This window comes from Chinchilla lanigera, unplaced genomic scaffold (assembly GCF_000276665.1).
Source record: "Chinchilla lanigera isolate Chin_1 unplaced genomic scaffold, ChiLan1.0 scaffold00048, whole genome shotgun sequence".
Classification (NCBI taxonomy): Eukaryota; Metazoa; Chordata; class Mammalia; order Rodentia; family Chinchillidae; genus Chinchilla; species Chinchilla lanigera.
The window spans coordinates 6404194-6420114 of record NW_004955449.1 but is presented as its reverse complement, the minus strand read 5'-3'; positions in this window follow the sequence as shown (position 1 = coordinate 6420114).

Below are 15921 nucleotides of genomic sequence, written 5' to 3'. Positions count from 1 at the left end.
TTTTTGGTTTTTTTCTCCGGTACCGGGAACCGAACTCACGACCTTGCGCTTGCCAGGCAGGCACTTTGCCGCTGAGCTAAATCCCCAGCCCCTGAATGTTTGATATACAGCAATACACACTGTAATAGATACTGAGTATACAAATGAATGAATGAATGTAGACGTACCCCTCAGGGGAGTACAATTAAAATGATGGTTCTTGGAAGTGTTGTTCCTGGGCCTCTAGCATCAGCCTCAGCTAACAACTTGTGCAAAGTGAGAATTCTCAGTGCCTCTCTGACACCTTTCAGAAACTCTGGGGTGTAAGCCCAACAGCCATCCATGTTTTAACAAACTGATGATGATTTTATATCTGTTAAAGCTTAAGAACCACAACCTTAAATCTCAGTCTATTTCTGTTTTAGGTCAGGGAAACACAGACTCAGATGCTTCAAGGAAAAATGAAAGTTATAAAAATGAGTGAACATACACCTGTAAATCCCAGCACTCTGAAAGCTGAGGCAGGAGGCTTGCAGTGAGTTCAAGGACAGCCTGGACTACACAGGGAAAGGCTGTCAAAAAAAAAAGTGAGCAAACATGAAGGAACAGGGGTAAAACAAGGAGTGATGGTGATTGTGGAAAACAGAGCTGGACCATGTGCCTAGTAGAATGGGTGACCGTTATGCTCTAAATTCTGTAGGCCAAATCTTTCAGCTTACCGAGAGATCATGGATGCTTGAATTTTAATGCAGGTTTTTCAAGTTTGTACAGGCCACACAAAATGTATTTGTCAGCCAAAGGCAACCTGTGAGCAGTGCTAGTTTTAGGAGCTTTTACAAGGTGCCATAGATGCTTTGGCATTATTGCTAAGGACTTAACAAAAATCAAAATCATAGGACAGACAACATTCCATGCCTGTTTTTTTTTTCTTTGAATCTGATCTAGTTTATGAGATAAAAAGAAGTATTTGGTTTTATCAGCTAAGTTAATTTTATCTCAGCCTAACAGCAGATTTGATATTAAAACCTAATCAATACAGACCCTGCTCTAAGGACTCACTGGCAAATTGGACATAAAAATTTCACAGAAAGAGTGAGTGTAACACAGTTACAACACGATTACAGGTCTTCACTCTAAATACACACCAGTCCCAAGTTATGCTGAGAAAAGTTGAGATTAATAGTTTGAAAGACTTCATTTTGTTTTGTCTAGTTTCATTTTTGGTCAGTTCTTTCCCTTTACTGATTGTGTGATTGCTCACACTTTATGGAAATAGCTAGATTTAAAAAACAAGAAAAATAAAATAGAACACAAAACTGTAAAGAAACAAACAAAAAGGCAAATGCTTTTCATGCACCGACCCCTCCCCAAAATTTGAAATGTATCAAAGCACCAACAAATTTCATTTTAGCCTCAACTGAAAAATGAATTTCATCGAAAAGAGTTCTGCCTGAGATGTGAAACACAAACCTCGCCAGATCTTGACTGAGACTGTTTCATAGAAATGGTTTTAATTTCTTAAGAGATCTTATAATAATAGCTTCTGTCTCCACATCAACTGGTAAAAGGATGACAGAAACTCAGAGGAATTCAAGTAAAATACACGTGCAAAAACAGTAATGAGACAGTTAAATTACCCACTGAGGAACAGAAAAGGAAAATCAACAGGTTTTTATTCAAAGAAATGTCTGTATCTCTCAAGTAAGCAAAGACTAGTGAACAAATAAAAGGGGGAAAAAATGCCTGCTTTCCTGAGAAATATTATAGGAGGAATTCTTGGAAATACGTAACTACAAAAACCTGCAGGTAAAATGAGGCTGTGCCGCTGGGGCCTGAAGGGAAACGGGAAGCTAGGAGAGGAGGGAGCACCTGCACCTGCTCGAGGCCGTCCGCGAGCCTGGGAGTGCCGGGGTGAGGATAGAGGCTGGGCTTCCCTCCAGTGCCAGAGAAAGAACTACCTCGAAAACCCTGCCTGAATATGCTACCGCGATGGCAGGCAGTAAGAAGTCCTATTCTTAGCTGATGCCAGGATTGTCATGTCAGATAATGACATTTCTTTTTCAGACAAAAATTGTATTTCAGATTATAAAAATGATATATCTAATTACTGAAACTTCAGAAAACATACAAAAGCACAGGGAAAATCAAAGCCACCTATAATACCACCACATAGGTATAACAGATGTTAATATTTTATATGCATCTTCCAGTCTTCACATAAGTATATAATATAGATATGGTTAAAGAGAAGGGTATGGTTATTCATACGGGATCCAATTATGTCTCTGTTTTGTAACTAACTTCATCACTTTATATTTCAAACGTTTTGTTATGCCATTAAACACTCCTATTCAATGTGACTGTAATGCTTATGTTTTTACATATTTGGGATACAGAATAATTTATATAATTTATATTATAAACCACTTGTTTTGTTGTGTCTGAATCATCATAAATACCTATGTCTTTTTTCTCATTTAAATAATTTGTATTGGAATTGCTAAACCAAACTCTACAGTAAAGATTTAAGAGGTATTTCTTTTTTCTTAAGGTAATTTAAACAGATTTAAAATGCAGAATATCTGCATCACCAAAGCTGTGCAAACAAAAAGGAAGCAGGGGTCATGACCTTAATATTGGAAAAGATATAATTCAGGACCAAAAGCAATAAATGAGGCACAGAGGGGTACCTTATATATTAAAGGTGCATAATGAAGTTGTAATAAGTATGAATATCTATGAAGAACGTAACTTGGCATCAACATTCATAAATCAGAAGCTTCAGGAATTTAAGGAGATAAAGGCAGAAATACTAAGAAAGGCGGATAAAGATAAAGGCAGAAATAATAAGAAACTGTAATCCATTTCTCTCAGGCAATGACTAAGTAAGTAGATAAAACAATAAATATGGATATCAAACTTTGTATCCTAGAAGCAGAGAACATTTTTTATTTTCAAGATTCTATAGGGTATTCATAAAATTAATCAAGTGACAAAGAAAAATTATTCTGTGTCTAAAGGTAGACATAGGATACTCACTGATCATAGTGCATTAAAACTATAAAGTAGTAAAAAAAAACAGAAGACAAGTTCAATCACATAGAAACTTGGATACTTCTGCTTAACTATGGAAACAAAGAAAAACTCCAAAATAAATTTTAGAATACCTTGAAAGTAAAAACACTAAGAATACTACATGTGAGAATCTATGTGATTAGGTAAAGTATTGCTTAGAAGGAAATGCAACAAGTTTAAAACAAGCCCATTCAATAGGACTTACAAAAAGAACCACAAAACAAATCGAAGAAAAGCAGAATAAAATAACAGATAAAGAAAAATGGAGCAACAATTGAGAAACAAATAATAGAATTAATAAATAATAAACATAAATAATAAACATAAACAAATGTTATCCAAAAATAAAAGGAAGCAAAAATACACAAAATAAGACATAGGAAGAAGAAATTATGTTTATAGGAAAAGTTAAATGAATCAATTTACTCAATTTTAGTTAAATTTGAAAATGCAAATACAGTAGGTAATTTTCTAGATAAATGTACCAAAACAGATTCAAATATGAGTAAACTATATAAACAATTTAATTAAACAGAAAATTGTTTCAAAGAGCCGCCTGTATCGCAAACCCTCCCTGCCAAAAAACGCACACAAGGGCCCCATGGTTTCGTGGGGATTTCTTACAAATGTTCAAAGTAATTGAAGATTATTATTACAACTCTTTCAAGTAATTGTATAGTGTAGAAAAAGAAAAGCCGTGTAAAATTGTATTTCCCACTGAGGAACAGAAAAGGAAAATCAACAGGTTTCATCAACAGATGAAAATCAGTGTAGAATTGTATAGTGTAGAAAAAGTTTTCTCTAATGAAGCAAAGATGAATTTGATTCCAAAATACAATGAACATTTTCATAACAAAAATTACTGTAGATCAATTTATCTTATAATTATTGATGTGAGATGCTACTAAATAAAACATTAGTGGATTCAAGCATCACACTGAAAGAAAACTATGCTCTTGGCAAGTAAGACTTTTCTATAAGGAGAGGATTTTCACTATTAGGAACAGTATTTATAAAATTCACTACAGTAATAGATCCAAGAGAGCAAAAATCATAAACACCTCCAGATTTTCTGAAAATGCATATTAGTTTAAAGTTCATATGTGATTTAATTCATCTTCATCAATCATAAATACATGAATATTTCCTTAACCTAGTGAAATACATTTATTATTAGGCAAATGTAGAAATATTTAAATCATCTCCATTAAATTTAAGAACAAAACAAATATTTTCATTTTCATCACTATTATTTAACACTTTTGTGCATATTTGACAATAAAATTAAGGATGAAAAATAAATTAGATATACAAAAACAATACAGTAAAAGATAAAATTAAATGTTAATGACATAATTTATGCCTATAAAACACAAAAGAATCAACTGAAAATTGCCTATGAACAGTAAGTGGAGGTATTGACATAAAATTAAGACATAGAAATTATCAGCATCCAAATGTCACTAGTGTAAAACTTGAAAGAGTTAATTTAAACTCGGAGGTATGATAGACACTGTGAAATGATAGGAAACCACCGAAGAGTAAAGGGCTTCTGGGATGTGGGAAAAGAGAAGGGAAAGAAGGAGAAATTTTGTATGTATGTATATACAGGATAGATAACCTGGTTGTTCTTCTATCTGCTGTTTCTATGCTGAAAGAAACTGTCAATGAGTCTTTGGTTGACCAGTATTGCATGTCTATATCTGTTTTCATGAGAAGCCACTTTGAAGATATCAATATGTAATACAACCACCATTGTTAATTCCCTACCACTTTGTTTGTAACTCTGTATTGTGCTTGTGATATGTTGTAAAATGTTGTATGTCTCTTAATGTTTCCCTCCTTTTATCCTTAAAATAAAAAAAAAAAAACAAATAAGCAATGAGTAAGGTATGAAATAGAAATAAATTTCTTTTTTATAATTTTAAATTAAAAGCAAAGTAATTACAAGTAAATTAGCAATAAGTATATAAAAAACCTATGTATAGAGCTATAGTTATCTTTAAATGAAACAAAGTTTTGCACTAATGGAACAGTATAACTAGTTCTTTTTTATTTTATTTTTTATTTTATTTTTATATTTATTTTTCTTCCAGTACCAGGAATCGAACTCATGACCTTGTGCTTGCCAGCCCCTCTTTTTTATTTTAAAGAGAATAAAAAATAATAGAAAACATTAGAAACAATACAGTATTTCAAAATACAAGATAGGAACTCAACAATGGTTGTTATATTGCATATTTCTGTCTTCAAAGCAGTTGTTAAGATTACCAGATCTAAGCATGTAAAATTGGTCAAAAAAATTTAAGCATTAACTGTAGTTCTTTGATAAAAGACTCTACATCATAAATAATGAGTCCTTTAAATTAATTAATAAATTTAATGTGATCCTAATATAATTTGGGGGAAAATACAACAGGGCATAAATCAGTTTTTATGAAGTTAAAATGGAGATGAATAAGCAAGAACGTCAAGAAAAAATCTGAGGGGAAACAAAACTATAAAATAATAGTGAGGGTTGACTAATTCCAACAAATGTGGAAAGACAAAAACAGCAATACTTAAAAAAATTATTATGGTGTATATGGATGGTCTGATCAAAGCAATAGAAATCCAGAAACAGAGCAATATGTAAAGAGCTTTCTATTGTCAGGGGCAGCTAACATCAAGAAGAAAAAGGAAAGGAAGAGAAGCAGGAGGAGAAGATGCGCAGGAGTGGGAGGGGGAGGGGGAGGAAGAGGAGAGGACAATAACAGCTACAAATTCACTAAAAGAAACCACAAAGATTTTTAGAAAAATAACTTCCAAGTGCCAAGTGAGTAGGCCTTTCTGGTGGAAAAACAAAACTCAAACAGGATGGCCTAGAGTTCAGACTCAGTGATACAGCACTGCCTAGCATGCCTGAAGCCCTGAGTGTTATCTTGCCAAAACCAAACCAAAACAAAAAAACTCCAGTTTTTAAAAGAGTGATAAATTTGACGACATAAAAATCAGAATGGCAAATGAACTACCAAGAATAAAGGCAAAAGTCAAGAAATAACCATGGAAAATCAGAAAAAAAGCCTAGTTCAACAACAACAGAAATGCCTCACAAATCTACTTTTAGAAAGACACCACAAGGATATGAAGAATTCATGAGAACAAAATCCAAATGACCCCTACACACTTGAAGGGTGTTCAAGGTCGCTCACAGCAAGAGCATGGACTATGGATCCAGATTTTCTAACTGTGGTTTTAACCCTGGTTCCACCTCTCACTAGTTGTCCTGTAGAAGTGACTGCGCATCTGTGCCTCAGTTTCCATGTCAGCAAAGTGAGAACGGCAGGAGAACCTGCCTCTTTAGGGCTAAAAAGCTTCCTTTAAAAATAAGCATGAATGATAACCTATGTGTTTTAAGTTAAAAGAATAATAAACAGAACAATACATATAGTACGCTAGTATTCATATAAAAAGAAAAAAATAATATTTATATGTGCTTGCTTAAATACCATAGAATATCTCTGGAAAGAAACCGAAGAGATAATCCTGGTTCCCTCTGGAGAAGACAACTTGGTGGCTGGGAACATGGGTAGGAAGATTATTCCTTGTGTATGTGCAGTGGATACCGGGGTGAGCGGTAAGTCCTGGTCAGCGATGTTCATTGTTCCACCAGTCAGCTGTGCCCAGTTGAGCGCCCTCTGCTGGCTAGAGCAGCTCACTTTAAGGAAGAGGCTGGTGAGAGGACTTTATAAAGACAGTTCCTTACCTCTAGGCAGAACGTATTGAAAGGGACATCTCAGCCCCAGCACTCCTCATGGGTCACAGGTTGTCTTATCAACTGAGGCCTTTGTTTTTAATTGCATCACAGTTCCACTTTCCCTTCTGCCCAGCCTGGTTTTCTCCATTCCCCACTGATGGGTATACGCCAGGCTCAGCCCAATTAAGTTCCTACGTGAACGTCTCCATCTAAGATTCTTTACTCAACTTGAAACAATGTTCTTTTGACCTTTGGGAGAGGGGTTATATAAATGAATGGCGAATAAAAACAAATTTAAAATTAATATTCTTTCAAATTCTCCCTAATTACTGATGTTAACTATTGTCCTTTACAATATGACAATAAGATTTCCCTTTTGTATTCTGTCTTCTAATTTTATTCATGGCTTTTTATGATTGGAGATTTTGACTTTTTGGCAGCACAGCATTTTGAGCACATATTTAGTGTGTGCTAAATATGTTGAGTTTTCCTGTGTATTGTAGAATGTACAGGGAGATATAAAATTGGACTACTGCCCTCAAGACAATAAAATACTAACTTATCAGGATTGCTGTTAAAAAAAGGTGACTTTACAGTACATAATCAAGTGCCCAGACTATAACTGCTCATGTTTAAAAAAAAGGAGAAAGAATTATATTGCATGCAAATGTAGGAAGAAAATGCTAAGTGCTAAATTGACAATTATCACTATAGAGTTCAGAGGAAGATCATTCTCGGGGGATGTGGTCATGACATATTGATTGATATATAAGAACTGAAGCCAGAGCCTGTAAGGTAAGACATCTGTGGAAAGTGGTTGGAGCTTCTTCTAGGGAAGGGGGAGCAATGGTGTGGATGCAGGAGTGAGAGGAAAATGTGTGGTTATGAGCAGGAGCCCACCTGGTGTAGAGGATTTCAAGTTGGAAAGATAAATTGTGGTCAGATTGGAGAGAGCATTAAATGCCAGGATAATGAGTTTGGGTTTTGCTCATAGGAAGCTTCTGTAGATTTATGGGCAGTGTAATAGCATGATGAAAATAGTGCTTTAGACTGATGACGTTTTGGCAGCCAGCCACATAGATTGGGGTCAGCAAGACAGACAGGAAGGTCAAAGACAGGCTTAAGCTATAGGCCAAGCATTAGTTAATAGGGGCACCAATAGAGGGCTAGCAGTGGAAAGAGAATGAAGTAGGAGAGAATTTTTTAAGAAACATGGAAAAAGGAACTGGAAAATCCATAATTTTGATTGGGCAGTGCTGAGTGGTGTGGATATGGGTACCTTTAGAAATGAAGTACACATTTGAAGTTTGGTGGCTGGATAAGTAATAATCCCATCAAACAAAAGCAGAGGAGAACAATGCTGGAGTAATTTGGGGAAAATATGATGCAATTATGTGAATTCATAGTGAATTGGAAGTGCAGTTGAGATAATCCAATGCAAAAAAGTCCATCAAGCAATTGAAAGCCCACCTGGCATGAGGAGGGACAACAGGGCCAGAGGTATAGAACTGAGAGTCATTGGTAGGTATCACAATTTTTTAAAAATTAATTTTACAGGTACATTTTAGATATACATGATGATCACATTCATCATAGGGAATTTGTACCTGTACATGATATATGATATATCTTGCTTCTTCTTTTTTTTTCCTTTTTCCCTCCCCTCCCTTCAATGTTCCCTTCCTTATTTACCAAAGCCTTGTTTTCACTTTTTCCTTCTGTCTTCTTTTTTACTTTCCCCTTCCTTCCTTCCCCCCACCTTTCCTATTTCTCCTTTCCACTCTGCTACATATACTTTCAATAGAATTTTTAATCTCCTGAATTATCTGATTGAGTCCATTTCATGGAGTCCATTTCTTTCCTATGTTGGGCATTCATGGTTTCCATCATTTTCCTAAGATCCTCTGTTTTTTATTTGTATCTTCTCTAGATTAATTAATCATGTCCTTCCTTATGGTCATTTCTGAAGTTATCTGAGAAATTATTTCTGATTTGATTTTTTTTCTAGAGTTTCATTCATTTTCTTTATTACTTCCACTGTTCCTACTTCTGGGAATCCATGTGGATAGTTTTTTAATTGTTCTACTTCATTGCCCCCTGGGTTTGCCTTTGGCAAGGTGCAAGTCTGGGTCTACATCTTGCTTTCATGTCTTCTCATTTTCTGTTTTTTTAAAGTTTAATTCTTGCATTGATGCTTGAAAGTTGTTTATGGTAGGTATCTTTATGGCTAGTGTCAAAAACCCTTAGGAAATGACTATTTCTCAGAGATGTCTGCCGGGTGTAGCTGGCTTTGAGGTTTTGAGTCTGTTGCAAGATCCTACCTCTCCAATTTACTGGGAATGACAAATTGCTGCCTATTTGGCCAAGCTCCTCATTCTTTGGCGCTGGTCTCTAGTATTGTTTATGACCCTCAGGCAATCTCAGTCTTGGCACATAAGGAAGAGCAACTTATTAGAACAATTGCGTCTAAAGTAAAGTAGTATAATCAGTAATAACAACAGCATTAAACACACCCTAGCAATGACAAACTGTTGTAACTTAATTTGCCACCTTTAATTGTATCAAGGACTTGTTGTAATATAACCAAATCTAAAACAAACAAGAAAATTGTGTCCAGTAAATATCCCTTTGACGTGATGATTTTACTCTCAGGGGAGAAAATTTAAAAGATAAATAGAAGAAGAGAAATGGATTAGAAGCAAGGCTGGAGCACAAAGGAAGATTGCACTAGCTTTGGGAAGTGGTGAAAAAGAGAGAAGGAAGAAACAGCAGCAAGAACAGAATAAAACAAGCAAACAAAACCCCTGAGAAACAAGGTTCTCACTTGTATAAAAATAAGAACAATCAAGAAAAAGAAAAAAAAAAAAAAGAAAAAAATTAAAACTCAAAAAAGGGAAGAAAAGCAGACAAAATCCACTTCAGGCCATTTCTCTGCTGTCACTCAATGGAGGGAGCAGACAGAGCCCAGATCCATGTTGACTGATCCCAGCGAGCCAGCAGTATAATCATGGTGGTGGTGGATGATCCCAGTCTTTAACTTCACTGAAGCTCAGGTTGCGTCTGGTTTCTGGCTGTGAGGCCGGAGATGAGCTCTTCAGCCCACAACACTCCAAGTGACTCCTGCCGGTTTGAACTCTGCTCCCTGACTTTCTGCCAGCTTGAATTCTGTTGTGCCTCACATTTGTAGCCACTAGGTGGAGCCAAGTGAGATGCTTGCAGCTTCTCTGAGTTCTAATTTCCTTTGGCCCTTTTCCAAAATGAGTACAGGCCAATTGCTCTCTCCTGGGGGACTTGTGAACCTAAATAACTCACCAGCCACTGCAGTCCACAGTGTCTACTGCTCAGTTTCACTGGTGTGTTTCTCCACGAAGGTCTCCGGGGTCGCCAGGAGTCACCGCGCAGATGCAGGTTCCAGCTGCCCCTCCCATGCCTCGAGCGGGGCTCACAGAGAAAGCGCTGTATGCCACCTCCCTCCTCCACACTGTGGTCCTTCTCTTCACTCTCCCTATAAGCTCTAATTCTCACTTCAGATCTTTGGTGGGTCTAGGAGCCCACTTCCCTCTTTTCTTCTTCACTTTGCTATATTCCAGAGTCTGGATTCCAAATACTGGCAGGGCTTTTTCCCTGCTGCTCACTATTTTACCATCTTCCCAGAAGTCTAGGTGTTGCAATTGAAGGCCTGAGGAGAAGCGTGAGACTTTGTACTAACAATGGCAAAGTTTGGAGAGACTAATGCTTGGGCCACGCTCATTTATCTTAAGAGAAGGAAATGGAGCTGGTGAAGATCAAGAAAGAAACGTAGAGAGAATAAGTGGGAGCTGGCGTAGCAAGTGCTCAGACAGCCAAAGGCAAGGAAAAGGTCAGAAGGAAGATAGGGACAGAGCACCCACTCTGTGCATCAGATACTGCAGGAAGGTGGGTGAGAACAAAAAATAGATGTTGATGAACTCAGCTCTTGAGACATCAGTGTTCTTGCTACACATGGGTTCAGAATGATGAGGTGTTAGTTGCAGGACAGGAGAGAAAAGCATGGGGCAAACTGTGTGTCTGAGATCAGACTCCTTGGCTTTCAACCCTATGTCTGCCACAAGCTTGCCGTGTGATCTGTGAAGGCTGCTTCATTCTCTGTGCCTCTAATTTCCAATTTTTCAAAAAGAGACAACATTTAACTCGGTGCCTACCTCACGAAGGTTTGCAAGGCTATGGGCTGGTGTGTGTGAATTGCTTAACACAATTAGGGGCTCAACAATTTTTTTTTTGGTTGTAGTATTACAGTTATTGGAAATGGATGCTGGGTGGTATTTAGGCAAGGATCTTGGTAGGAAAAAATAGAGGTAAACTAGCAAGAGATTTGGGGAATCCTCCCAAGCACAGGTGTATGCTTATCTGCAGGCATTTGGGAAGACACCATTGCAGGAGGGGAAGTTGAAGGTGCCAGGGGAGGAGGAAATGTAAAAGAGGAAGGGAAGAGGAGATGAGTTGTTTAAGAACTCAGATGACTAATCAGTCTAGGAAAGAGCCAACAGCACCCAAGATGTAAAAAAAGGAGACGATCAGTCGTATAAAGATGGGATTTTAAGAGACAAGAAGGAAGACAAGAAAACACACATGGCTTTGCTCTATAGTTAAAGAAAGGAGTGAATACAGTGGGCAAAGGTGAGCAAAGCTGAGTAGGAAAGGGGTCCTTATAAGCTTTTGCAAAGATTCATAAAAATTTTATTTTCCTTAAGTTTAAACTACCCTTGGACTATTTTATTTTACCCATGGCTCCAAAGAAGAAGCAAAGAACAAAGGAGAGTTAAAACCAACTAGGAAATATGGTAAGATTAACCCAAGGCCACCCAATGCATGCATAAGGCAGCAGGCAGGGGAGAACGGTCCTCAACCTGCTAAGTCCACCTGCTTCCCACTCGGGGCAAACCCAGGAGGACCAAGCACAGCAGAGCTCATGACTCTATCGAAGACTGAAGTGAACCATACCTTCCATCTGGTTGAACAATAAACCTACAGACTGGAAAAACAGACTCTGAGACTCCTTCAAGGTCCTTTTGGATCTGTGCTTTTAGAAAGGTTTCTGTGTTCACCTAGAAGAGCATTTGATCAGGGTGGTCTTTCGGGTTTAACTTGTTTATGTATGGAATCACAGATCATCAGGAGCAATTTGCCCTTTCACTGGTAATTTAAAAAACCATTTAAACAAAAAGCTGTACGTAGTGTGAACAAGCCAACTAAATCTGGTAGGTTGGTTCCTCGTCTCCCAAATGCTGTTGGCTGATTGGGAGGGAGCATATGCTCTTTCTCAGGAATGATCCTGGGAGCCAAGCATTTGTGCCTTCATCTGCTTTCTGGGTTTTCTCTGTGCAGCAATTTCTCATGGTACAAGAGCTTCGATTATTGACCCAGAAAGTGTGTAGGCAAAAGTTTACCAGGCAGGGCTACAGGCCTATTTGATCCCAAGAGAATATGAGGGCTTCTGATGCTTTAAACAAGCAAAGAGAAGAACCTTATGAAGATAAAGTGTTGTGTGCCATAGCTTGTTATTCTGAGCAGCTCTGAGACGGCCTGCCCATTAGACTTGTTTCTGGTTTTGCCATCAATACTGCCCTAGAGATGGGTTATTTGTAAAAGGAACGGGATGTAGGATATGCACTCATTTGTAAAAGATGCCACCACACACATTCTGTAGCTAATACTGTGTTCGTGAACTTTACCTGTGACTAAATACATTTGATTTCTTACAGCTGAGCTTCAGTAATTGGTTTTTGCAGCCTCAAACACATTCAGCAAGGAAAATATGAGAAACCCAGCTCTCTCCCTGCTTTTTGAAATGGCTTTTGCTGCAGATGGGAAAAGCCATCTCAGCTCTGAGTTGGCAGTTCTCAAGGTCAAATCTCAGAAAGCTGGCACCTGGGAAGGCAAAGGCGAGGAGCAGGTGGCTCTGGACGAGTAAGTGACCCTGAGGGTAGGCAGCCAGGGAGGAGAGAGGCAAATAGGAATGAGGGGAGGGTGCTGGTCAGGAAGAGAGGTGACTAGAGTCCCTGCAGACCTCAGCCTCACACTCCCAGTTCACAGCAGTTTGGTGTGCTTTGTTTTCCCCAGTCTGATGCAGTCACAGAGGTCTCTGGAAGTGTCTGGAAGCCACCAAATCGTAGAGCACAAACAATTCCAGACCTAACTACCATTGGGGGCTGGAGAATCATTATCATGTTATATGAGATTTGGCTGTGAAAAGAAAATGTGGGCTCATCCAATGGATTGATTAGTTAATTTATTCAGGAAAAGAAAAAAAGAAGGCTAAATGTGCAGCATTTGCTTTGGCCTGGAAAGCACCAAATTATACACTGCAACAGTTTGGTTCCCTGGGTCTCATGATGCCAGGGAGGTTGGACTGCTTGATATACCTCTGATGTCTTCTACATGCAAATCTGAGACTAAAATAAGAGCAACAACTACACAAATGCATCCATGAGATACGCAGAATAAGCATACATTTTCCTTCCGTTTGACAGTTATGATATGAAGAAATTTGCCTGTCATTCTTCGATCACTTTTCCTTCCCCACACCCTTCTTCCTGGGATCCCCCACTATAGGCACCTCAAGTCCCACCCTCCCCAGTCCCTTTCCCTGAAACTCATTTTTAAAATTATTTAATCCTATCCTAATAGAGAAGCATTGGTGAATAATTATTTTCTTGATGCTATTTGCATTTTTACAACTCCTTGATTATGGTAGAATGTCATATAAGAAGCAGGACCTGAAAGGAGATTTGTGGGAGCAAGAAGGTTAGTCCCATGACATTGTAAATCATATCATAAAGGAGATTAGTACAATCACCTGCCTCTCACTGTAGTCAGAAGCCCAATAGTAACCTACAACCAGGCATGCTTCTTGTTGTTCAGCAGGTTGTGAATGAAAGCTGAATACTGGATTCCAGACCCGTAGTGTAGCACTCCAGGAACATTGCTGTAGACTTGTGTTCAGTTCCATTCTGTCTCCAGCCCAAGAGATTCTGATGGACTTGAGCATGTGGTGAATGGCACACACAGAAAGAAAATCAGATGAATTTTTCTCCAGTTCTCTTTGCTTGGGTAGCGGATGCTATGGATAGATATGTATCAATCCTTTCCTGCCTCATCCTTTGCTCACAATCTTCTACCACCCAGGCTTGTATCCCTGACAATAGATTTGTGATGGGGGAATGTCTTGGTTGAGATTACAGGCTCCTGGAGACAGATGACCTGGTTCAAATCCCATCTCCTTCTATTACTAGCTATGGCACCTTGGTAAGTGATTCACCCTCTCTGTGCAAACATTCCTCCATCCGAAACATGGAGATGATATCAGCACCTGTTTTAAGTGGTTGTTGTGACTATTACATAGATTAGTGTATATAAAAGCACGTGAATACATATACACCATGCATCAGGTACCATATACCAAATACATATACCATGTATCTGTCCATATTAACTGTTACATTGGTCACTTTCCCCTCACTGGAACAAAATACCCAACATTTACAATTTAGGAGAGAACAAGTTTCTTTGGCTCACAGTTTCCAGTAGGTTTAATCCAAAATCAGCTTCTTCCAAGGCAGAATCACATGACAGGAAAGCACGGTGGAGGAAAGCTTCTCACCCCATGGCAGTCGGGATGCAGAGAGAGTAGGGAAGAGCCAAGGATGAGAAAACATCTTTCTAGGTCCTGCCCCAAGGGGCTCACCTCTTTAGACCCCACCTATAGCAGCACATTCAGCCTTGAGCTCGTCAGTGGAAGAACCCACTGAGGAGCTTAGTGTTTCCATGATGTAATGAACTTCCAAACACTTGAGACTTCTTGGGGATATTTTAGATGAAAACCACAACAACTAATATTACCCTTATTATTGTTAGATGCATGTTCTCTCTTTCTAATATTTCATTTCAACATTCAGGAAAGATAAGTTCCAAGAACCATCAAAGGTATCCTGGACACACACAAGGGTCACCCAGGGCAATGACCCCTTTGTTTCCTTCCTGGGACTGAGAGACACACTTTATAGTGGGATTTAAGGCAGACAGCCCAAGAGGGGCAATTCTCTTTCCTCTGCCGCCTACTGAGTGCTGAAATGTGGTACACACATCCTCTGTTCCGCATGCCCTTGGCATTGAGGGGTATCTGGGTCCTGGGATAAGGGAGATGAGATATTCCTTTGTGCTCTTTGGGAAGAGTTTTTAAAAGTTCTTAATGTTTCCAGTGGTCCAGATCAACAGACGGGATTCTGAAAATATGCCATAACAAGGGAGAATCTGCATGCAGAGTTGGGATATACTGTGTTACAGCACTTGGTAGCTGTTGCCCGTGCAGCTAACAGAAAGGGAGACATTAATTTTTTTAATTCACTCCATTTCTTTCATCTAGGACATAATCTAGATCCTCATTCATTCTCATGGACTCTCCAATTGCTGGGCCTCCCTCCTTCCTAGTTCACTTTCCCAGAGGCTGTCAGATTGATCTTTCTGATGAATTGCTTTGGTTCCTTTCCTGCCAGAAAACACCCATTAGCTTCACATTGGCTTATTTACCCTCGGGGGCCAGCAGGCATCACAAATGGATGAAGTGGCTGGACTAGCGAAACAGAAACGCTTTGATCTGCAAGCCAGGAAACAAACGTAACTTCTGTAAGGAAATGTGCATTTTCCCATGTGTCTTGAAAACGAAGACCTGAGTCTGTAGTTGATTTCCCCATCTTTCATTAAGACTTGATATAAGAAATAACTCACTTTGCTCTTTACCATATGATGAACAACTCTGCCAGGCAAAGGGTTATATGAGTTAGCATGTTGGTTTGATTGTTTAAACAGAGATCGAAGTACAGTGGCTAACATAACACGTATTTATCATTCACATGAAGCCTACAGTGCTAAGAGTTCTAGGGTGTCAAGATCTTGAGGTTCAGCTCCATGAGATCAAAAGGGTACCTTGATCTCTTCTAACTTGTTCTCAGAGTGTAGTTCAGGGATTCCTGAGGATGTCTATGGCCTTCTTAAGGAGCTATAAGATAAAATAATTTTTATAAGAATATTAAGATATATTTGCCATTTTCATTTTAATTCTCCCATGAGTATATAGTGGACTAATCTAAAGGTGA